Raw genomic sequence first — 27,746 nt, forward strand, 5'->3', positions numbered from 1 at the left:
TGGTATTTTCTAACTTCATGGTCTATGATATGCATACTAATAATTTCTTTCACTAAATGGTTTCCTTGATCTATTGACTACACTTAACTTTGTTCACTTGTCATCTCTCTTTCTATATGTTCAATACAAAGAGCTAGAAGAGACAAATAATCTTTCTTACCTTCATCTCTCTAAGCACATGATAGAAATCAATTCTAAACTTGAGAAAAGGTTAGAGGAGAATATTACATTCTTAAATTAATCTCCCTTAAGACCTTTACATACACACGGGGCATTCTTAAATTAATCTCCATGGAAGAAAATTTCATAAAACTAAAGATTCCATAGTGTTGAAACATAAAATCCAAGATCTCATTTATGATGGGATTGTTGATACCTCTAATGACTCATCCACTCATAGCCTTCATATCCAACTTCATATCATGTCACTATGCATGTGCTATCTTGCTTATTGGCTTTAATTGCTTATCCTACATGCTATCTTCTTTCATGGATTTTATGGCTTATCCCAAATGTGCTTCATACAACTTTTCAATATGAAAGTCTTTCAAAACATTATACAATATTATGACTCTTTATGCTTTCAAATGCTATGATTGGTTGTAAAATGGAAGAAATCAAGTATTCTAATTGTTCATCCGTACTTTATGGATTTTTCTTATTTGATTAGTTTGATAAAAACAATTTTAATAATCATAATGTCAGCTTTATGTCAAATAATGAAAAAACCAAATTTGTAATAAGATATCCGCATGCAATTATCTTTCATATAGTTATAAATGCTCTTAAAGTTGTCGTTATAGCCTTGTATCACATGCAAATATGATTTGGAAGAACTTGTTCAATATCTTCCTCTTATAATTCCTTACAAAGAACCTACCAAAATACAAAAACCATATACAAAAAACTACATATTTTACATCATAATACATCATAAATTTTAGAAATCCTCCCCAATACCACCCCCCTCCAACTCTTCATGATGTACCTACATTCCAATATCATACAAAAATTAGTAACTTATTGTATTAAACAAGATAATCATCAATTCATTAAATCATTATGAAGAAAATAACATAAGAAGTATATATACCTAGTCATGTATTCCAATAGGGTCCTCTCTCTGTTTTAGGGTCTCCAACAAGGCTTCATGATCAGCATTAGCAATAGTATAAAGTTCTTTTACTTTTGGTCTTCCTTGATGCTTCAATAACTTTACATTTGTTGCTATAATAAGATGCAAATATATGAGAATTACTTTGTGCTTCTGATAGTCTTCGAATGCAGGAATTCCGTTCCTTCTAAGTATGTATGTCCGCAGCCATGTTCCAGCAACAACCACTGAACCAGTAGGATACATCAATCCATCATCATCTGTGATCGGTTGTGCAAGTTTTTGTTTTCCTCTTACACAACGTGCTAACTAATAATCGGATTTCTCATCATTCCCCTGTGGTGCAACCAATGCAAAGACATGTCCTGGCTGAAGTAGATCTGATAGATGATTATGCTCAAGTGAACTTTCCATGTCATCATTTTTGATAGAGGGTATGATAGACAATGGAGTAAGATAATGTGGAGCCCATGTGTCCACCCACTCACTTGACTCACAGTGATCCCAATCACACTGAAAATAAGTACGACAAAAACAAGCTAGTTGTCATGTCCAAATGGTCCATGTACTAGAATTAGAGCTTCGAAATGAATGCATTTTTGATGAGTCTGTCACTATAGCACAATCTGATCTATCACCTATGGACCCTTCCTCAACCAACCAAAAGAACTTGCGTACCACTGAATTAAGAGTCCCCCCTTGTGATAATGCTAAACTACACCAATCAACAATGCTACGAGCATCAAGAAGCTCTTATGTTGAAATCTTCAGTCGCTCCTTAACTAGAGCTCTCTTCACACATGCCCCTACTCCATCATGTTCCCCTTTTCCATGGCCGGACTCAAAAAAACCTCCAAAAATGAGGCACCCCTCTCTCTACGTGCATCCTACACAACCAATAAAACATGCGAGCATTCTTGAATTGACCTGTACAGTTATCTGACCAAATGATATGTCTATCCATAGCAATTGCATGCTCGTGTAAGAAATAAAAAAAATTCTTGAAACAATGTTGCACAAACTCGTGAGAGTGAGATCTATCATCACTCATATAAAAATGATACTCTCTAATAATCTTTCAATTATTTTCTGCACTATTAGGGGTATGTCTATATGTTATGTGAACAAAAATTGCAATCTGAATAGAGTTGTAATACTGAGATTGTGTCTCATTTTGAGGTTGCAATGTGTAGTTCTCAGCAAAATCAACAACTGATACAATAGTGCCAATGGGAAAAGTCTCCTTACACATTCTAAATTGTTGATCCAACCACTGAGACCTATGACTATGTCTTGCATACTTGTAAAAAAGATTTGCCTTGAAATCTGAAATAAAATTAGCCACATTGATATCTTTTCCAACCAATTCACATCTAGAGCTCTCACTCCCACTCTTCAATGTGTATTTCACCATTTCATAGGTCTTTTTTTTCACTATTGTCTTTCCAAGATCTTGTTCACACCCCTCATGGAAACATGTTTCAAACTTGGATAAGCCACCACATTCTGAACACTTCTCATTTAAGCAAGCATTTTTATAAAAGGAACAACCATCAACTCTATGACATAAGAGTTGATCTAACAAGTCTCTTGATGATTTTAGAAGCCCACTAGCCCCACAATCCTCCAACATTTCTTTACTATGCAAAGTAGAATGTATGGAGCATAATAGTTCATAGTGCATAGAAAACTCAACATGATATTTGCAACAACATGTATTTCGAATTTTGAGTGGCACACAATAAAATGGCTTAAAAGATTCAAAAGCCCTTTGTGATATATGAACACTTGGATGACTCTCTCTAAATTGTTTGAACAACATAGTTTGACTTACCTCCAAATAGTGTTTAGGATGTGGCGTGCGGTCTCTAATGCCAATTCTCAACTTTAAGACATCTTTAGCATTGGGTGATACTCGTGAGTTAGAGTGCCAAAATTGTATAATTTCTTCCTTCACATCGTCGGATAGATTCTTATCAAAACATGGAAGTCTCCCACCAAATGCCCATGTTTCATTTTTAAGAGGATCATCAATTTTCTCTCGTCGACTAAGTGCTCTTCTCAAAGTAGTACGATTTAGATTCAAATCAATACAAGTTTGTCTCATATATCTACCCTTTCTCAAATGATGACTTACTAAAGAGGTTGTAATAACCCTTCGAGCAGCTCTATTATCCTTCTCTCTGCTATTTTTCCCAACACTATTGAGAGCACTAAAAGGATTCTTCATAATAATGGCATTTCTTTCCAACTTTTTATTGACATGAATTTTCAATTTGGAAAGCATAGGTCTCATCTTTTGCATCTTTAATAAGTGCATGAAAAGCTGACATTGCTCTACCATTGTCTTGTTGTCGAAAAACATCTGATATAATCTTGAAGCCCATAACCGAATGGTTCTTTCTGATTTTTTTCCTTCCAAACTAGTCATAATCGTTTCATCAATTTCAATTATCCATTTTGGTGTTTTAGAACCTTCATGTCGATTATAATTAGGAGATACGTAAGGTTCTTGTGCATTAAGTTCCTGTGCATTGTCATCTTCGACATGGTCAATTATGCAATTTGGATTATGACTTGGTGGCATTTCTTCTTCAAAATTTAAAATCTCTACATTTTCAATTTCCGCATTATCATTTTCAATAGGTACATTTTCATTCCCCAACTGTACATTTTCATTATCTGACTCTATGATTTCACCTTCTATTAATTCATTGTCAACTTGATTGATATTTAGCATACCTTGTCTTTTTTTTCGGTGTTTCATTTTGTCCTTTTCCCTATATGCTGCAATGTCTTCATTGGATATCTTCCTTTTACGTTTATTCTTTCGACGACTGCTGCTCCCCATTCAGATGACAAATTCGAACACCTAAGGTTATATTTTTGAATTCTTTTCGATTGGTTGGGCCCCAAAACAGGACTTTTTACAAATCTCGTGAAAAAAGAGGTAAAGAAGTAATGTTGTTGGGTCTGTAGGGACAGTCAAATATTTGAAATTGATGCCAGTATAATCGGATATCCGATAAAGGAAAAGGACTTTTGGGGGGAAAAGTTGCTAAGGTTTCCCTCCTTTGCCACAATAATATTAATATTATGAAAATATTTGGAGGCAAACAACTCTAATTTATAACTAAGTTAATAGTATATTAGTATTAGTATACAATATCAATAATATTAATATAAAATAGTATTAATATACCTATAGTATCAATATTATTATTATACCTATAATAGTATTAATATTATTAATATAGATATAATAGTGTAAATATATAGTGTTTATTTATATTAAGCTACAATATATAGTATTAATATATATTATTATTATAGCTATAATAGTATTATTATTATTACTATACATATAATAATATTAATATTTAGTGTTTATTTATATTATAATTATTATCCTAAAATAGTATAAATAGTATATTCTAAAATACTACGTTATATATACTAAAATATTACGTTATTATATAGATATATTAATAACATATATATTAATATAATAATATTTATAATATATATTATATTTAATATGACCCCCTTTGACCCATATGAACGACTCGACTATGTCGACCCCTAGGGACGTACGTCGTCATTTAATGGATCAAAGGGGGTCATAGGTCACAGTATGACCCCCTTTGACTCATATGAACGATTCAAATATGTCCCTAGGGGTCCTAGGACCCCTAGGGACATATGTCATCATTTAATGGGTCAAAGAGGGTCACAGGTCACCCTATGACCCCCTTTGACCCATATTACCCATTTGAATATGTCCCTTGGGGTCCAAGGACCCCTAGGGACATATGTCATTGTTTAATGGGTCAAAGAGGGTCATAGGTCACCCTATGACCCCCTTTGACCCATAATACCCATTTCAATATGTCCCTAGGGGTCTTAGGACACCTAGAGACATATGTCGCCGTTTAATGTGTCAAAGGGGGTCATAGGTCACCCTATGACCCCCTTTGACCCATATTACCTATTCGAATATGTCCCTAAGGGTCCTAGGACCCCTAACGACATATCTCATCATTTAATGGGTCAGAGAGGGTCATAGGTCACCCTATGACCCCCTTTGACCCATATTACCCATTCGAATATGTTCCTAGGGGTCCTAGGACCCATAGAGACATATATCGTCGTTTAATGGGTCAAAGAGGGTCATAGGTCACCCTATGACCCCCTTTGACCCATATTACCCATTCGAATATCTCCCTAGGGGTCCTAGGACCCCTAGAGACATATATCATCGTTTAATGGGTCAAGAGGGTCATAGCTCACCTTATGACGCCCTTTGACCCATATGTACGATTCGAATATGTCCTTAGGGATCTTAGGACCCCTAGAGACATATGTCGTCATTTAAAGGATCAAAGAGGGTCATAGGTTACCCTATGACCCCATTTGACCCATATTACCCATTCGAATATGTCCCTAAGGGTCCTAGGACCCCTAGAAACATATGTCGATGTTTAATGCATCAAAGGGGGTCATAGGTCACCCTATGACCCCCTTTGACTCATATGAACGATTCAAATATGTCCCTAGGGGTCGTAGGACCCCTAGGGACATATGTTGTCGTTCAATGGGTCAAAGGGGGTCATAGGTCACCCTATGACCCCCTTTGACCCATATGAACGATTGGAATATGTCCCTAGGGTCCTAGGACACCTAGGGACATATGTCGTCGTTTAATGGGTCAAAGAGGGTCATAGGTCACCCTATGACCCCATTTGACCCATATTACCCATTCAAATATGTCCCTTGGGGTCCTAGGACCCCTAGGGACATATTTGAATGGGTAATATGGGTCAAAGGGGGTCATAGGGTGACCTATGACCCCCTTTGACCCATTAAACGATGACATATGTAGTCGTTTAATGGGTCAAAGGGGGTCATAGGTCACCCTATGACCCCGTTTGACCCATATTACCCATTCGAATATGTCCCTAGGGGTCCTAGGACCCCTAGTAACATATCTCTTCGTTTAATGGGTCAGAGAGGGTCATAGGTCACCCTATGACCCCATTTGACCCATATTACCCATTCGAATACGTCCCTAGGGGTCCTAGGACCCCTAGAGACATATATCATCATTTAATGGGTCAAAGAGGGTCATAGGTCACCCTATGACCCCCTTTGACCTATATGTACAATTCGAATATGTCCCTAGGGGTACTAGGATCCCTAGAGACATATGTCATCATTTAAAGAGTCAAAGAGGGTCATAGGTTACCCTATAACCCCGTTTGACCCATATTACCCATTCGAATATGTCTCTAGGGGTCCTAGGACCCGTAGGGACATATGTCGTCGGTTAATACATCAAATGGGGTCATAGGTCATCCTATGACCCCCTTTGATGGGGTCATAGGTCAAAGAGGGACATATATCATATACATATTAATATAATAATATATAATACAAAGAGGGTCATCATTTAATGGGTCAAAGGGGGTCATAGGTAACTCTATGACCGCCTTTGACCCATATGAACGACTCAACTATGTCCCTAGGCATCCTAGGACCCCTAGGGACGTACGTCGTCATTTAATGGATCAAAGGGGGTCATAGGTCACCCTGTGACCCCCTTTGACTCATATGAACGATTCAAATATGTCCCTAGGGGTCCTAGGACCCCTAGGGACATATGTCATCATTTAATGGGTCAAAGAGGGTCACAGGTCACCCTATGACCCCCTTTGACCCATATTACCCATTTGAATATGTCCCTTGGGGTCCAAGGACCCCTAGGGATATATGTCATTGTTTAATGGGTCAAAGAGGGTCATAGGTCACCCTATGACCCCCTTTGACCCATAATACCCATTTCAATATGTCCCTAGGGGTCTTAGGACACCTAGAGACATATGTCGCCGTTTAATGGGTCAAAGGGGGTCATAGGTCACCCTATGACCCCCTTTGACCCATATTACCTATTCGAATATGTCCCTAAGGGTCCTAGGACCCCTAGCGACATATCTCATCATTTAATGGGTCAGAGAGGGTCATAAGTCACCCTATGACCCCCTTTGACCCATATTACCCATTTGAATATGTTCCTAGGGGTCCTAGGACCCCTAGAGACATATATCGTCGTTTAATGGGTCAAAGAGGGTCATAGGTCACCCTATGACCCCCTTTGACCCATATTACCCATTCAAATATCTCCCTAGGGGTCCTAGGACCCCTAGAGACATATATCATCGTTTAATGGGTCAAGAGGGTCATAGCTCACCTTATGACCCAATTTGACCCATATGTATGATTCAAATATGTCTCTAGGAATCTTAGGACCCCTAGAGACATATGTCATCATTTAAAGGATCAAAGAGGGTCATAGGTTACCCTATGACCCCATTTGACCCATATTACCCATTCGAATGTGTCCCTAAGGGTCCTAGGACCCCTAGGAACATATGTCGACGTTTAATGCATCAAAGGGGGTCATAGGTCACCCTATGACCCCCTTTGACTCATATGAACGATTCAAATATGTCCCTACGGGTCGTAGGACCCTTAGGAACATATGTTGTCGTTCAATGGGTCAAAGAGGGTCATAGGTCACCCTATTACCCCCTTTGACCCATATGAACGATTGAAATATGTCCCTAGGGTCCTAGGACACCTAGGGACATATGTCGTCGTTTAATGGGTCAAAGAGGGTCATAGGTCACCCTATGACCCCATTTGACCTATATTACCCATTCAAATATGTCCCTTGGGGTCCGAGGACCCCTAGGGACATATGTCATTGTTTAATGGGTCAAAAAGGGTCATAGGTCACCCTATGACCCCCTTTGACCCATAATACCCATTCGAATATGTCTCTAGGGGTCCTAGGACCCCTAGAGACATATGTAGTTGTTTAATGGGTCAAAGGGGGTCATAGGTCACCCTATGAACCCCTTTGACCTATATTACCCATTCGAATATGTCCCTAGGAGTCCTAGGACCCCTAGCAACATATCTCGTCATTTAATGGGTCAGAGAGGGTCATAGGTCACCCTATGACCCCGTTTGACCCATATTACCCATTCGAATATGTCCCTAGGGGTCGTAGGACCCTTAGAGACATATATCATCATTTAATGGGTCAAAGAGGGTCATAGGTCACCCTATGACCCCCTTTGACCTATATGTACAATTCGAATATGTCCCTAGGGGTACTAGGACCCCTAGAGACATATGTCATCATTTAAAGAGTCAAAGAGGGTCATAGGTTACCCTATAACCCCGTTTGACCCATATTACCCATTCGAATATGTCTTTAGGGGTCCTAGGACCCGTAGGGACATATGTCGTCGGTTAATACATCAAATGGGGTCATAGGTCATCCTATGACCCCCTTTGATGGGGTCATAGGTCAAAGAGGGACATATATCATATACATATTAATATAATAATATATAATACAAAGAGGGTCGTCATTTAATGGGTCAAAGGGGGTCATAGGTCACCCTATGACCCCCTTTGACCCATATGAACGACTCGACTATGTCCCTAGGGGTCCTAGGACCCCTAGGGACGTACATCATCATTTAATGGATCAAAGGGGGTCATAGGTCACCCTATGACCCCCTTGGACTCATATGAATGTTTCAAATATGTCCCTAGGGGTCCTAGGACCCCTAGGGACATATGTCATCATTTAATGGGTCAAAGAGGGTCACAGGTCACCCTATGACCCCCTTTGACCCATATTACCCATTTGAATATGTCCCTTGGGGTCCAAGGACCCCTAGGGACATATGTCGTTGTTTAATGGGTCAAAGAGGGTCATAGGTCACCCTATGACCCCCTTTGACCCATAATACCCATTTCAATATGTCCCTATGGGTCTTAGGACCCCTAGAGACATATGTCGCCGTTTAATGGGTCAAAGGGGGTCATAGGTCACCCTATGAACCCCTTTGACCCATATTACTTATTCGAATATGTCCCTAAGGGTCCTAGGACCCCTAGCGACATATCTCATCATTTAATGGGTCAGAGAGGGTCATAGGTCACCCTATGACCCCCTTTGACCCATATTACCCATTCGAATATGTTCCTAGGTGTCCTAGGACCCCTAGAGACATATATCATCATTTAATGGGTCAAAGAGGGTCATAGGTCACCCTATGACCCCCTTTGACCCATATTACCCATTCGAATATCTCCCTAGGGGTCCTAGGACCCCTAGAGACATATATCGTCGTTTAATGGGTCAAGAGGGTCATAGCTCACCCTATGACCCCCTTTGACCCATATGAACGATTCGAATATGTCCCTAGGGGTCCTAGGACCCCTAGAGACATATATCGTCATTTAATGTGTCAAAGAGGGTCATAGGTTACCCTATGACCCCATTTGACCCATATTACCCATTCGAATATGTCCCTAGGGGTCCTAGGACCCCTAGGGACATATGTCATCATTTAATGGGCCAAAGGGGGTCATAGGTTACCCTATAACCCCCTTTGACTCATATGTACGATTCAAATATGTCCCTAGGGGTCCTAGGACCCCTATGGACATATGTCGTCGTTTAATGAGTCAAAGGGGGTCATAGGTCACCCTATGACCCCCTTTGACCCATATGAACAATTCAAATATGTCTCTAGGGTCCTAGGACCCCTAGGAACATATGTCGTCGTTTAATGGGTCAAAGAGGGTCATAGGTCACCTTATGACCCCCTTTGACCCATATTACGCATTCGAATATGTCCCTTGGGGTCCGAGGACCCCTAAGGACATATGTCATCGTTTAATGGGTCAAAGAGGGTCATAGGTCACCCTATGACCGGATTTGACCCATATTATGCATTCGAATATGTCCCTAGGGGTCCTAGGACCCCTAGAGACATATATCGTCGTTTAATCGGTCAAGAGGGTCATAGGTCACGCTATGACCCCCTTTGACCCATATGAACGATTCAAATATGTCCCTAGGGGTCCTAGGACCTCTAGAGACATATGTCATCGTTTAATGGGTCAAAGAGGGTCATAGGTTACACTATGGCCCCATTTGACCCATATTACCCATTCGAATATGTCCCTAGGGGTCCTAGGACCCCTAGGGACATATGTTGTCATTTAATGGGTCAAAGGGGGTCATAGGTCACCCTATGACCCCCTTTGACCCATATGAACAATTCGAATATGTCCATAGGGTCCTAAGACAACTAGGGACATATGTCGTTGTTTAATGGGTCAAAGAGGGTCATAGGTCACCCTATGACACCTTTTGACCCATATTACCCATTCGAATATGTCTCTTGGGGTCCAAGGACCCCTAGGGACATATGTCGTCTTTTAATGGGTCAAAGAGAGACATAGGTCACCCTATGACCCCGTTTTACCCATAATACCCATTCGAATATGTCCCTAGGGGTCCTAGGACTCCTAGAGACATATGTCGTTGTTTAATGGGTCAAAAGGGGTGATAGGTCACCCTATGACCCCCTTTGACCCATATGTACAATTCGAATATGTTGTCATTGTTTAATGGGTCAAAGAGGGTCATAGGTCACCCTATGACCCCCTTTGACGCATATGAATGATTCATATATGTCCTTAGGGGTCTGAGGACCCCTAGGGACATATGTTGTCGTTTAATGGGTCAAAGAGGGTCATAGGTCACCCTATGACCCTCTTTGACCCATATGAACGATTTGAATATGTCCCTAGGGGTCTGAGGACCCCTAGGGACATATGTCGTTGTTTAATTGGTCAAAGAGGGTCATAGGTTACCCTATGACCCCATTTGACCCATATTACCCATTCGATTATGTTTCTAGGGGTCATAGGACCCCTAGGGACATATGTCGTTGTTTAATGGGTCAAAGGGGGTCATAGGTCACCCTATGACCCCCTTTGACCCATATGAACAATTCGAATATGTCCCTAGGGGTCCAAGGACCCCTAGAGAAATATGTCGTCGTTTAATGAGTCAGAGAGGGTCATAGGTCACCCTATGACCCCCTGTGACCCATATTACCCATTCGAATATGTCCCTAGGTGTCCTAGGACCCCTAGAGACATATATCGTCGTTTAATGGGTCAAAGTGGGTCATAGGTCACCCTATGACCCCCTTTGACCCATATGAACGATTGGAATATGTCTCTAGGGGTCCTAGGACCCCTAGGGACATATGTCATCGTTTAATGGGTCAAAGAGGGTCATAGGTCACCCTATGACCCGCTTTGACCCATATTACCCATTCGAATATGTCCCTAGAGGTCTTAGGACCCCTAGGGACATATGTCATCGTTTAATGGGTCAAAGGGGGTCATAGGGTCATAGGTGACCCTATGACCCCCTTTGACCCATATGAATGATTCGACTATGTCCCTGGGGGTCCTAGGACCTCTACGGACATATGTCATCATTTAATGGGTCAAAGGGGGTCATAGGTCACCATATGACCCCTTTTGACCCATATGAACGATTCGACTATGTCCTTAGGGGTCCTAGGACCCCTAGGGACATATGTCATCGTTTAATGGGTCAAAGAGGGTCATAGGTCACCCTATGACCCCCTTTGACCCATAATACCCATTCAAATATGTCCCTAGGGGTCCTAGGAGCCCTAGAGACATATTTCATCGTTTAATGGGTCAAAGGGGGTCATAGGTCACCCTATGACCCCCTTTGACCGATATATACGGTTCGGCTATGTCCGTGGGGGTCCTAGAGACATATGTCGTCATTTAATGGGTCAAAAGGACCCCCTTTGACCCATTAAAGGACGACATATGTCCCTAGGGGTCCTAGTACCCCTAGAGACATATATCGTCATTTAGTGGGTCAAAGAGGGTTATAGGTCACCCTATGACCCCCTTTGACTCTTATATATTAATAATATACATATTAATAATATACATATATATTAATAATATACATATCAATATAATAATATATATATATATATAGATATACATATTACATTATTATATTTAATAAAAATATTACGTTATTATATAAATATATTAATAACATACATATTAATATAATAATATTTATAATATATATTATATTTTATAAAAATATTAGGTTGTTATATAAATATTATATTATTATACATATTAATATAATAATAAATAATACATATTACATTTAATGAAAATATTACGTTATTGTATATATTAATAACATACATATTAATATAATAATATATGATACATATTTTATATATATAAATTACGTTATTATATTTAGTAAAAATAATAATAATATATATTATATTTATAGATTGTAATAAGATTAAGATAAGATATTATTATATATTACTAGATTATATCTTGTATGTTTACATTACGTTATTATATATATATAATATATTAAAATATGCCTTTACATATTAATATAAGTGAAATAATTTAAAAATAAAAAACTAGAACGTTTAAATCGAATTTCCCTCCAAAATTTGAAGATTTTTGGAATTTGACTATCCGATTTGAAATCGGATATCCGATCAGGCTTTGTATTTACCAAGCCTGTCCGGTCAACCCCAAAGACGTGTTTATAGAGAGTTTTAGTGATATTCAGACTACGGGTAGCCGTCTGACAATGTTATTTTGATTGAAATTGAATGAAACGAAATGGGTTTTTTAATATCGCTCTCTAGATTCCATCAATATAATTTCTGTCAAATTCTGAGTTTGATAAGTATTTATTAGTTAATTATCAATGAAGATTATTGTAAAGTGCTAATTGACATACTGAATGAAAATAGCTATAACTTTCAAACGGTATAACATTTTTTAAATCTAAAAGTTGTGTCACATTCTATACTTCGCCTAGTATAAGAAAAAAACAAAAAAAAAAAAAATTGATCAAATTTTCTATTAGTTAGGGTGGTCAGACAAGGGACTTTTTTTAAGCCGAAAAAGTTTTGGTAGAAAATTCGTATTTAATTATTTATTTGGAATAAAAATATCAAAACATATGCGTCACATCCGGGCATGAGTCTAGTTTTCATATCTATAATTATATTAAAAGAATATTATGATTTGATTTTGATTAAGGTGGTCAGACATACACCTACTTTTTATTTTTGCCCTGAAATTTTCTTAGTACTGCATTAAAATTCAAACTTTTGACCAATCAATTATTTTTTTCTCCTGATAAGGCCTAGTAGTTTAGAAACTACATTCAATTTTCTACAAATTATTTTCTTACAACTTTTTGATATAAAGTCCATAACCACTTCAAAATTATGTGTCAAATTGACATAAACCTGATTTGCTGATTTTTCACTGCCACTTAAGGCCATAGTTTGGTACACCATGATCTTGCACATACCCTTAGGTTTTTTAGCCTTGAAGATTGTATATTTTTGTGATTTGAATTCTGTAGTAGTTACACTGGTAGTTTTGTATATAGACTAGGTTTTAAATTTTGGAATAGCTTTTTGCACTCCACTAGATACTCCATTGGTTATATTCTGATGATGCTTTCCACTGGTAGTTTTTCTTATGGTTACTAGTCGTCATGTGAATATGTATGCTTGTATCTAGGCTAGGTTTATTGGTTGGCTTGCTATGGTTTTTGATCTTATGGATAGGGTGGGACACTAGTAGTATGTTTTTGATAATGTGATGTTAACATATTGTTAATGGTTTAACCATGGTTATGTACTTAGGACTACTCCCCTTGTTTTGTTTACTATTAATATTAAAAAAAGAAAAAAAATATTAACTAGGTGGAACTCTATAAAGTTCTATCATTATTTTAGGAAGGGTGAAGCTTTAATTTTCATTCTTGAACTTTCACACTTCTGAAATCACTAATAATTAACATCAAAGTACACTTGCAAAGCTACACTGATTTCTCAAATCACTAGAATTTGAATTGCCAAAATATATGTGATAGAACTAATATATGAAATCATTTAAGAATCGATATATGAAATCATAACTAATCAATATTTAAAATTTCTTAAACATAAGATATTGTTTACAACTAACATCAATTTTATTTTGCTTTGAATTGTATTAAAATTATGTTATGAAAATAATGTTAAAATAGCCTTCCCTCATACCACATGGGTATGTATTGGTTGACATCATTTCTCCTATCACTATCAAATTGAATATTTGTTTGTTTCAACTCTCTAATGATAGTAGAAGTGTGCCTTCACACTTTTCAAGAATAACTTATGTTTCAACCCATTCATAAATAATGGCTACGCATTAAATTTCTCATGTGAATTGATCAATGTTAGTTGGCATTTCAATTTTGTAACAAACAACAGTAGTTCCCACTATGCACACACATTGTTCATATACAATCCAATTGTGCCATGCATTGTGATTGTAATAAAACCAATAGATTAAGAATAATTGTTATTAGTTTGAATGCACTTGACATATTTCATGATAATCTATTATATGCTCCTTCATTCTAAATTTTATAAATACATTAATGCGGTACATAAATGTTTATATTTGGATCCTTTATTTTTGGAAGTTCAAAAGGGAAGTTTAGATTATCTTTTGTTTCCATTCCATTTCCAAACCTTTTAAAATTCCTTTCAAGTAAATAATTCCCTTATATCTACATATAGATAATTTAAGAAGAAGCTACCCTTTTCTTTCTAATTATAATATTTCAAATTCTAAAATATTTCAAATTCCTCTTACCGAATTGTACCAAAATTATTTTATAGTTTCCAAACCTTTTTTTTTAATAGATGGGGTTTGCATAGGATCAAAAATATCAACATATAGAAATTCAATATTTTTCTTTTCTCTTCAATATTTTGCATTGGGAAATTAGTCTCTGTATTGATTATTAATAATATGACATTCAGAAACATGATCATGTTTAATAGCATATAACCATGTTCTTATTTACTTGAGATCTATAAGAGTTTTGATCCATGAAATTAGACATGTTATTACCCATTCCATATACTCATGATTCATTTTCTAACACTGAAAAAAAGAGCTTGAGATTCTCTATATGTATGTCCAAGAAAAAAAAATGTATTGTAGCATAAAAACATTTGGTACAATCCAAAGAATAAATCACAAATTTATTTTTAGAATCAACTCCATAAATATTATGAATTGGCTTAAAATGGTTCTCAAAAACTAAGTTAGACTATTGAGAACATAATGTTAGAATTTTTGGAACTTATTAATTAATATTAATTGTTTAAAATAGTCATTGTTGAGAAGAGAATTCTATGTCTAATGGTTTTCCTAGTTTAGGGATCAAATTACATAGGGATGATAATTGGGGGAATGATGGCATTATTCTCCATTAGATTAAATGTCTCATACCAAATAATGGAAAATAGTTGATAATTCAATGTTTCCTTTGGAATTTATTGTTGGAGTATCTAAATTTTTCTAGAATGAGTTGGTGAAAATATTGACTTTAATGGGGTAGCTTATGGAATGTATCATTCTTTGTATATTGGATTGTCTGTCTATATTTTGGAGTGCTTTATGTAACCATGGGGGAGATTGAATTAGATTTTAACCTATATTCTATGATAAATTGAAGATTGCGAAGGATTTGTAGAAGGGTAAAAGAACAAACACATGTCACCCTTTTATAAAGGAAAAGGCTAACAAAAGTATAATTGTTCACCTTGAATGACATAAAAGTGGTATTATTATTTAGAATTTGAAAATGAAGTAAACTAATAAAATGTGTAGAAATGGATGAAGTCTAGGACTATAATTTTTAATAATTATTTTCAATAAGAATTGATATATTATTCTATTTTTTAAAGATAATATTTTATTGATGAAAAATGATAAACATTAGGTGTCTAGTTCCCACCACAAAACTATATGGAAATAAGAATATTTACATTTGATCTTAGATTATGTTATAGAAACATATATAGCTTAGAAAAAAACATTAAAAATGGCCTTAGACCTATATTTTCTCTTTTAAAATGATTCAAATTTCAACTAACTTGAAATCGATAGTTTTCATCTCCCACCACACTTTTCATAATAAATCTATTCCAACCAAAAGAAAAATTATACACTATTCAAGAGGACTCTCTCCTCTATAATGTCATATAATTTTTTAATATTTTTTATATAATTTAATATTTTTTTATTTCCCCAAATTGACATTTTCTTGAGTGTTAAAATATGTACTTCAAGAATTGTTTAATTACAACATACTATGAACTCTACATAAGAATACTATTGACTTTGAGCTCTATAAAATGGTGTTTATATGTTATTAAAATAATATCATAAAAGATAGTAAGAGTGATTGAAACATCAGTTTTCAAAAAATAATTTACTTCTTTAGTAATTGGATACAAACTAGTTTAAAGCATGCATTTAATAGATATTTCCAATTAGAAAAGTGTGAGACCATGTATAACTTAACTAGAATAAATTTATCAAGATCATATGTTTGAAAAATAAAATAAAAAAATAGGATATAAATACATAAATTTAGTCATTCTAACAAGTTATCCTAAAAGGTGACACAACTTTGTACTTTTATCCAAAAGGAGATTTTTGCTAGATGCCTTATCTATTTTATTAAGAACATGGGAATGATGTACTAGTCACTTAATATTTTTTGTATATCTAGGATGATGAAGTATCAAAACTTTGTGGCATTGAAGTTGTGACTTTGGAGGATTTGATAGCTAAAGTTTTGAAATCCTCACAAAAGGAAGGGAGTTATTTAGAGAAAACAAGATCATTAACCAATCATTGTCTATTTTATTCATGAGAAAGGAGATTAAATTTTATAAATAAAAAAAACTTACGAGAAACTCAAATGGTGGTTATGATCATTTCTCCCTCTAGGGTAAAAGAATTTTGAAATTGATCATGATATATGTCACTTTGAATGTGTAATTAGCTAAACTTTTTAGCTACCATATTCTTATCTAGAACCATTTAATATTTTAGCTGAATAGAATCTATGCTTTCACCATGGTTTCCAGCCTCAATGTTTATGGTTTCTTAGGTCGTTTATTTTCCCCACTCAATATCTTGTGAGGATAATATTTATTCTTTTCAATTTCCTTTCTAGTAAACTTGAATATCTTATTTGTAGCTCATGTCTAATTACCTATAGGCTTCCTATATTTCTCCTTCCCCGTACATATTTTTAACTTGGACCTTTCCTTTTTCATCGCTTATAAATGATCAATTTTAGGATCTTAATTTGCCATTATCTTAGAATAAGAATAAATTAATTTTCATGAGTAGATTATTCCATGTCTAGATTTGATAATTTAAATCAACTTTTAGGATATAATTTTGAAATGTTGTTTTATTTATTTTTCTAGTTTCTTATAGAGTTTTCTAATAAATTATAGATTTTTTTCCGAAGGAATTTAGGTTTTTAGTGAGAATAGGAAAACTCTAGGCCTTGCATATTCATATAAATTTCCTAAAGTGTATGATTGTGATATCTAATTTTAAAACTTGTTGAAACTTATGAATTTTAGGTACCCAAAATTTTCTATTCATAGTTTGGAGATTAAAGACACTTATTATTAGTATTGGTTGATATGGAGTACAATTTTGGAATACATCCTTTATTAAATAGGATAAATTAGGCCTTAAAAATTATTACTATTCCATTTTTTATAAGTTTTTTACAAAAAGTTTGAGAAATATCATATAAATTCCAAGTGGTATTTGAATAAGTTTTTTAACATATTTCAATGATCAAGGTTCAAAGACTGATTGATAGAAAACCTAGATTAGAGGGTTATGATCATTTAGAGTTCCTTATGAAGGAATATCATTGGTAACTAAAAAATACGTTGTATAGTCTTTTGTTGGGTTAGTTGGGTTATCCTAATTTACAAAATTCCCTTAAATCATTTGGCCCATTTATGGTACATAGTCTCTATAGGGATTGCCTTTGTAGCCATTATTAATTACATCTAAGGTGCCATGATAACTTCGGTGTGGGATCGCTTTTTTGAAAAAAATACATGTGACCCTTTTGCATTGACTTTTTACTAGTTTTCATCTACATAATAGTCCTTTAGATCTTAAAATTATTATTTACACAAACTTTACCAATGATTGCTATGTTTTCACCAAAGATATTGACTTTATGGATGTGTTATGGAGTTGTAAAAGATTGATCATTATAAAAAATAATTTCTCAAAAAAAATGGAAGAAATTTCAACACCCCAAACCATGTTAAACATGTTAATCATCATCAAAAATGAAGTTTTGAAAAAAATGGTGTAATAAATGCAGGATTTGAGCAATACACAATACAAATGCACAAAGCCTAAGGAATTCGTGCATGTAAAAACTTATCACAAGGAATTAAAAGACAAGAAGAGGCAAGGGTTTTCTTTGATAATATGCAAATTGTATTCTCAAAAATGAAAATGACAAGAGATAATTACAAAAGATCTATCCTTATGGAAGGAGATAAAAATCCAAAAAATGGTAACCTAAAAGGGAAAATTCATTCAATAAATATTAAATAATTATTAAATGTGAATGTAAAAGTGAATAGAGGTGAAATATTAGGAAGGGAGAAAACATAATTTAATAAATTAAATTAAATTAACATTTTTCTCTAACACCACCCTTAAGATGAGAAACAATGCAACTATAATGTTGAAATCAAACTTGGGTCCTGACAACAAGGCGTAATGAGGTACCCAATCACAACTAAATCTCTATGAAATGGAGAAATAGAGAAAAACCATTAGGAAAAAACTTTACTTCAAAAGGAGATAGGAAAAGGATACACAAATGGAACATATTTAGAGAGTACAATGAAGGCTTCCATAATATAAGCTTAAGACTCTATAGCCCTCCTAGAATGGAAGAACTCATGTACCAATGAATATACCAATGTGGCTCCAATATGAAGGAAATAAAGGTAGTGGCAAGGATGATATAACCCATATATGTAAGTTGTAGCTAGAAGTTTTAGGTGATACTCAAAGGAGAAAGCATGAGAATACTAAAATAGAATCTCCAATGGAGGTGAGATAATAGGTGTGTTGAATATGTAATCTAATAGGAGATTTGTGTCCTTTGATTTATCCTCAACAATTGTAGTAAGTGGCTTGATTATTGGAGCTACAATAGTAGGTAACATTGAAGAGTAATCATGTGTAAGAGATGAAATCTAAAAAGGAGGAGGAGGTGTAGAAGTTACAACACTAGTATGAAGAACAACACATAGATTCAAGCAACCTAACTTCACCTTAGTAGATTCCCCTGAAAAAAGAGAGTGAGTCTTTGATAGTGGAGATGGTGGACCAAAATGTGAGAAATAATATAGGTGGGAAGAATGATCAATAGTACCTATAGCATTAATATTTCCTATCTCACTATCCTTATATGTATTGAATCCTATGCAAACTCAACTATCTTCTCTACTGCACTATGAGTAATATAATAAACATAGAGAAGGTTAGAGGAAAAAGATGGGACACAAATTACATCATGAAATGCACCATTTGACAAATTAATTAAAGGAGATACCCATTTAAATAGTAAATGCAAGGGTTTAACAAGCATCTAGGGGTCTTTTCGCTATTTTGTTAGGTTCAGTGGTAAATTTCTATATGTCCATAACTTTCTTGTTTTCCTTTAAGTTTCAAGAAGCTACCATTAGATTACTTTGTGGGAGGATGTTTAATCAATAAGATCTTGATCATTATCTCTTTTCAATAATGGTTAGGTTCTCTTCATTATCATTATGAGATTTTCTACACAAAAAATTAAAATCTAACCTAATCATTAGCCTAATTCTCTTTGGAATTTAGGAAATTGGCTTCATAGGTTGAAAACCTATCAAGGAGAAGATAGTTTATGTTTCTTGGCTCATATTTCCTTTCTTAGTTGAACTTTGGAAAATTTCTCCTAGTGGAAACAAAAATGTCTAAATGAGGTGCAAAAACCTTGTCGAAGACCACTTATCATTCCTTTTGATTCTAAGCTACCTTTGTTGAAAACCAACTTCATGGGTTGAAACCTGCCAAGGAGAAGTTAGTTCTATGTTTTCTACTTGAGATGATTATGAGAGTCACAATGAATTTGAAACATTTTCTAAATTCATAATTACAAAGAGAATGTTGATTTTCCATAGGATGCCTTGTTATTTTCAAGTTTTTAATCTATGTACATCACTTAGTGCCTTTTACGGGAAATCATCCTAATGGGTAGAAAACTTGGTGAGGACAAGACAATTTCCAAATTTTTGCAAGCTTATATTTTTTTAAATAGTGGTTTTTGGTAAGAAAATATAACTTTTGGTTGATTATGGAATGAGTAACATGAATCTCCATCGAACTAGGCACTAACCTACCCATAAGATCACTAGACAAAATGAAGAACTACCTAACTGTGAATGAGGAGAGGGAGAAAAAAAAGAAAATATGATGGAGACTCATCCAACCCAAGAGGGCTTAGACCTAGACTTTATTAGTTTTTGGTGACTGATCAGGATAATTATTAATTATTAGTTAGTCTATGGTGACTAATTATTAATTATAACCCTAAAGTAGTAAAAATAGTTGTATAAAAGTAGGTTAAAATTGCTTCTTGTGGTGGTATTGATATGTAAGGGATTACAAATTGTAATCATGTTGTAATCATTGTATCATAATAATATTGGACTTGTTGTTTGGTTGACGAAGCCTAGGGGTTGGGTGAACCATGTTAAATCTTGGTATCTTGTGTTCTCTTCTGTGAAATCTATTATTCTCTATTATTGTTTATATTTGCATGTAATTATTATTTTTTTCCATAGTTTTATCCTAACAAGTGGTATTAGAACTAGATTGTTTTTCATTTATCTTATGCAAGAAAGTCTAATGGTTGAGTGGGAGAAATGATAGATGAGAGTAAGCTGAGTATTATCAAGTTTAATGGGTAGAACTTTTAGTTATGGAAGATGCAAATGGAAGACTGCTTTTATTAGAAGGATTTGTGGAAGTTGTTGGAAGGAAAAACCAAGAATCATGGAAGTATGACAAATAAAAATTGGGATCTTTTAGATAGAAAGGAACTTGGAAGTATTCGACTATGTTTGGCACAATCAATGGCATTTAATAAATTACAAAAGTGAAGATGACAAAAGAGTTGATGCAAACCCTATCAAAACTGTATGAAAAGGCCTCCACTTGAAACAAGGTATTTCTCACGATGAATTTATTTAACATGAAAATGAATAAAGGTGGATCTTTTGCAGATCATTTAAATGAGTTAAATACTATTAGTAGTTAGTTATCTTCTGTGGGTATCAATTTTGATGAAGAAGTTAGGGATCTCTTGATTTTGTGGATTTTTCCTAAAAGTTGGAATGGCTATATGTAATTCCATTTCTAGATCCAATACTCTAAAATATAATTATGTGATCAGTGTTATTTTGAGTGAGAAAACTTATAGAAAAACCTCAAGTGGATATACATTAGAAAATGCTTTGAATGCACAAAGCAGAGGCAAAATGACTAAGAGAGGAAATAATTTTGAAAATCATGGGAAATCAAGAGGAAAGTCAAAAGGGAAGAGGTCTCAATCTAGAGGACTAAGAGATTATTGGTACTATGGGAAACCATGGCATAAGAAGAAATATTGTTGGACTTGAAAGAATAATGAAGGAGATAAAATAGAAGGGAACATAGAGGAAAATGTGGTAAGTAACAAATTTGAAGAGGATTATTTTCTTCTTTCTTTAGAAAGTATTGATGTTTCATGGCTTTCATATTCTAGTGCTTCATTTCATGCTACACTTCATAGCGGTTATTTTATTGATTATGTCCAAGGAGAATTTGGGCTTATTTATTTGGGAGATAACAAACCCTACCAGATTGTTGGAAAGGGAAAAGTTAAGATTAAGTTGCAAAAAGGGAATCATTGGCTACTAGGTGAGGTAAGACATGTTCCAAGGTTGAGTGGGAATTTAATTTTAGTAGGGAAACTTGGTGATGAGGGTTGTGTAGTTGCTCTTAGTGTTAAAAATTGGAAGGTTTCAATGGTTCCTTTGTAGTAGCCAAGGTGTGAAAGTAGGAAACTTATATATTTTTATAGGTCATATTCTTCCTTCTACATTAATTATTTCAGAGAAAAATGAATGTTTAGGAACAATTATTGGAATTGAGTAGGGACAAAAATTGTTGTTTTAGATTCTGATACAATGTTGTGGCACAACTAATTGGGCACATGAGTAAGAAAGGTGTGAAATTACTTCATTCAAACAAATTTTTACTAGGTTTGAAATGTGTTAATATGGATTTCTATAAAAGTTATCTGTATGGAAAATAAAAGAGAGTGAGTTTTGTGAAGACTGAGAAGGAAATTAAAAGGGACAAATTAGAGCTTCTGCATACAGATGTATGGGGACTGTTACCTCTGGTTTTACCACCAAGGATTTAAATTTGAAAGCGTGGCTCGTGCAATGGTTAGTCTCAAATTAGTATTTTAATGTTACGACCTGCAAGTTTTTGGCCGTCAGATCTAAGTGGTACCGACGGTTGGCGCCATCGCGCTATAAAGGAAATGCATGATATTTATTATAGCGTGATGATGCCCTAACGACATGTTGTAGGGGTGGGTCCGGCGTTTTGCAGGTCAAAAAAGGTTCTTTGACGCCCTTGGCGCTATGTTGCTATCGCATATAGATCGGAAAATCTCCATAGCGACATAGCGCCCGCTGGAAATATTCATGGGGGCAAGTTTCAATGACTAGCAGAATCAGGTGTTGCAGCGAAAAATTAGAAGGAACCACGTGTGCTAGGTAGGAGTTTCTGTTGGCATGGCTAACATAGTCGGGGCTTACGATCACCACCGTCGGATCAGCTCGGATCAATGGTAAGCGCCATCGTGCTATGGAGGAGTTGCACGAGGGTTATGACAGCGACATCACACCCTGGTGACACGTGTCAGGTGGGGCCGTGTCTGAAGGTGATGCCAGGTGTATTGACATGGAGGGTGGAAGCACAAGGTACAACGAGTCCTCATGATCATCAGATTGGGTCACATCAACGGATGGTGCCATCTCGCTATGGCGGAGATGCATGAATTTTATCATGGTGACATAGCGACCATCTGCCACGTGGATCGACAAGACCAAGTCTCACCAAGCATTGCCAGGTGTCATCTAGAGTGCGGTGCAGTTGCAGACATGGCGCTGAGTGGGATGGGTCTGGTCGCAGATCGTAGAGTACGACAGGTCAGAAGTTTCATGGCGGCGGGCAAACAAGTTTCACGGCCCGAAAGTTTCAAAAAATGGCGAGGTGCCATGGTGCCAACGGAAAACCCATGCATTTTTCGATGGCGACATAGCACCCAAACGAAAAGTTCACCGTGGCAGGGAATGATCAGATGGATAGGTCCCAGTGGGTACCATGCAAGCGCAGTCGACATGGCGAATCAGATGGGGACACATGTAAATCTCAGGACACGCTATCAGTAGGCGCTACAACACTATGGGAATTTGGTCTTGATTTTTGCATAGCGACATGGCGCCTAGCTGACACGTGGTCACTCTGCGGATCAGGTCTTGGGTTGCCAGCTAGTGTTTCATCGAACCAAATAGGGAAGTGCCATGTGTATGAGTCAGTGCACAGTGTACAGCAGGCCCAGTAGTCTCAGCATGAATGGTGAGTCTTCATGATCATCAAATCCTTAGGGATCTACGACTGGCGCTGTCTTGCTATCGAGAACTGCTCGAGAGTTAATGTCGGTGACATAGTGCCTGTGCGCCACGTGTCTTGGCGCGGCCACATTTCATGCCACTTGTGTAGTTAGATTTAACTAACCAACAGACCAACAAGGAGACGCCACGTATTAGTGGGCTCGGCGAATTAATAGAGAAGGAGGGTCACGGGAGGTCAAGTTTTCTAACCATCAGATCTACGGAGATCAGTGGCGGGCGCTATCTCGCCATGGAGAAGCCATGCGAGTTTTATGATAGTGAGTTATGTCCTCGTGGGCCCAGATTTGGAAGCACAGTAAGTAAAACGGTTGGCGGTTGGCAGTCATTGCAATTGTCACAGTCGACGTGGCGGTTAACGTAAGGTTACGACAAGATAATGAAAGGTGGCACAATCAGGATGAAACCCTTAGGCGCTATGGCACTATCGAGATCTTCGAAGAATTTTTCGATAGCGACATAGTGACCAGTTGCACGGAAAGGATGGTAAGCGCCCAGTCAAACGAAAGAGACTGCTAGGGTGGCAAGATCGAAGGTGTGATTGGCCTACATGGCCCAATTGGCTGGTCGAGCCTGTTTGACTGATCGATTCTGATCGGTGCACAAATCATGATTGATGAGAAATCCAGGCTTTGCCACAATCTAATAGTGGGATTAATTGCTACCAACTCGGAATGAATGCCAAGCATAGGAAGACACTCCATCCATTCGGTCGATCCATCTACCATGTCAAGGAATGTTGTGGCGCCATTCCTGTCTTCTCTAGGCTCTTTCTCAAAGGGATATCAGATTTCTTGGTATGCAGGCCATGTTCAATCAGATCTTTGATTGGATTCTTAGGATGGAAAGTTAATGCCAGTAGGTCAGAAGTGAATGTAATGCAAAAATCTTCAGTTATGTCTAATCTATAAAGGCAATTTGGTGATCTGTTCTTAGAGTCGACTCATCCTGATTTTCTCTGCTGCTGCTTGCAGACTTGCAGTGTAAAATCCCTTTGTCTCTAAGCTAGATAAAACATCCTATATCATCTCTTTCAGCCATCAATGTGTATGTGTAGCGTTTTGCCTCTCATTGATGTATTGTTGAGATCAGTGGTCTACATACTGTATCTATCTTTGGCCTATTGAATAATATACAAGTGAAATCTTATGTTCCTGGTGTTATTCAATTGGTCTCCTAATCTATATGTGGCTGTTGGTTGATATAAGTATGAATTAATGTATGACCTTGAATGTTACCCTAGTTTCGTAGTATATATATGGGTAGAAATGAGTCTGAACACTCTGTTTTGGTGCATCACCGCCTTAGATTAGACTAGGTAGATTTGCTTTAATGCTCTCTTTCTCCCTTTCCCTTCTGAGAATAGATAAGTGTGCCCTGACAATAAAAGGAAGCCGACCTTCTCTGAAGACTCAACCTCGCAGTTTAAGTCCCATAGCTTGGAGGTTGTTTCCATGTTTCACTAGGTTGTTCTTGTGCATAGGCCTTGGACAAGGGTGCAAACCTCTGTGACAACAGTTTTTGGCACGCCTGGTGGGACTCATATCAGAAGATTTCAGGTCTACTGGTGTCAAGAAGAAAGAATTCTAGAGATAAATGCTGAAGAAGTAGTGTTGGCTTCAATTTTTAAGCCTTCAAGAGGCTGATTCTTCAAGTACTTGGCAACTTTGAACATCAAAAAAGTCTGGTTCCAGACCAAGTTTGCAGTGATTCATGCCCAGGATTGAAACAGGGGCGTCTTCTAGAGGTAAATTTCAATATCAAGAGCTTTGTCTTTCAAATCCTAGGAGAAGAAGGACTAGAACTTCATTATCACCAGTTAGGGGTAGAATAACAGTTGATATACTTGTAAGATCTGTCTCTACTCCCCCTACTGTTCGAACTCAGCCTAGATTGCCATCAACACTCATCAATAGAACACTTGTTTATATGGCACAGCCAAGAGTTCATGCTTTTTCCACCTTTAATGGTGGAAGTCCTCTATTGCTAGCCCAAAGACATGATATACCAGTATCTACACTAAAAAGTATACCTGATTTTACTTATGAAACTTCTATTTCCCCTTTAGAGCATATCCAAGAGGTAGCGAATGTCTGCAATATTCATTGTATTATAGAAGATGATGTTGCTGTCAGACTTCTAGCCTCATCCTTAAAAGGAAAAGCATTACAGTGGTATAGAGGCTTAGCTCATGGTTCCATAACTGATTGGGATGGACTAGGAGCAGGATTATGCAAACATTTTGAGGATAAGAGTGACCATTTGTCACTACTAGAGCAGCTGACTACAATAAAAAGAGCCCCCCATGAATGTATGACTGATTTTAATTACAGATTCCAAAAGACATGGGATAGAATACCTACTATAGTGAAACCTACCCCTGGTAATGCCTTCTTGCATTACCTTAGAGCTTTCAGCAAAGACATTGCCACTACAATCCAAACTATGGGAGGGGATACATTGCCGAATGCTTATGAGACAGCTATAAAAGCTAAGAACATCCTAATACAAGGAGGAAAGTTGGCTCCAAGGCATCCTATGCCTTTCTTTCCTGATGTTCCCAACCACCAACCAGCAATAGCCCCCCTTCCTATGATTTCTACGTCACAAGCCCTTACTCCAGTTCCCCAAGCTTCCACATCCTCAAACAGAATAGATGAACTCAAGGAAATGCTCCAAGGTCTAGTGCTGAATACAGCTAAAAGAGAGAGGACTCTAGATAAAAAATTGCAAGAGCAGGGGAAGGAGTTGAAGGACCAAGGGAAGAGATTAGAGGATAGTTTTTCTCTAATACAAAAAATGAGTAACAAGGTGGTGGCCTTAGAAAGGCAGCAAGCCCAAAGTGGCAAGCCCCCCAATTACAACATCAGGCCCCAAGTGGTGGTAGGCCTCCTAATCATTGGAATAGCTCTTTTGATCAGAATAGGAAAAATAGTCATGCTGCTACTTCAAGCTCAAATCAGAATAGAGCTTTAGTTCCTCAAAATAACTTAGCCCAAGATCAAGACTTATGTCCTTCATGTAACTATTCTTATGCCTACTACCTATGTTAGAAGGAAAAATCTTATTTGGCCCTAACTATCCAGGAGTCTACAGTAAAGCAATCATACAAGGAAGATCATCCCAAGGAGGCCTCATATGTTCAGAGGCAGGGTGATTGCTCTTTTATGAATCACCAGATGGAGGAGCATTGTAATGTAAACCAGGATTCCGTTGCTCATAACACAAGAAGCAAGAAGAGAGCTATGGAACATACTACCCCCCTTTCTCCTAAGTAGGCCTCAACTTCGAGTGTTATACCTCATACACAAAAAGCAAATGAGAAGACAAACACTTCACAATAGCAAAGGCAAGGTCCAAGAAAGGAGGATGCAAGTGATCCCTATGTTGCTCCATCTCAGCCTCTCATGGGTACAGCTCCCAAAGTTTCTGCCAAAATTCCTAATGCACCCTTGAGTGTGGTAGAGCAAATGAAGAAAACCAATGTAAGCATCTCCATGTGGGATGCAGTTGCCACCATACCAATGCAGAAAAGGATGTTGCAGTGGAAAAGATCGAACCCAAAGATCAGTCACCCACCATGGAGAGTGACACTAGTTTAGTACAACCATCAGGTGATGTGGAGACAAATAAAAAGGTTAGACCTCCTACATTCTATGTTTCTCTGATTATAGGGGGCAAGTTAGTCCATAATTGCATGATAGACTCGGGGACTAGTAGCTCAGTAATGCCTAGGTGTGTTGCTGATGCTTTAGGAATGAAATATGAGCCAATTATTAGGGATGTGTTACAACTAGATGGGAGTACTGTCAAAACCGTAGGCATCCTTAGGAATGTGGAAATGGCCCTACATGCATGCCCTAGTTGTACTGTAATTCAAGACATATCTGTTGCTGAAGTCAAGCCCTATTTTGCCATCTGTCTTTCAAGAGACTTCGCTACCCAAACAGGTGGATTTATATCTACTGATTGGTCTTATATGTCATTTAAGACCA

The sequence above is a fragment of the Cupressus sempervirens genome, chromosome 7 (assembly GCF_028749045.1).
Source record: "Cupressus sempervirens isolate cs-2001-9-10 chromosome 7, ASM2874904v1, whole genome shotgun sequence".
In the NCBI taxonomy this organism is placed as follows: Eukaryota; Viridiplantae; Streptophyta; class Pinopsida; order Cupressales; family Cupressaceae; genus Cupressus; species Cupressus sempervirens.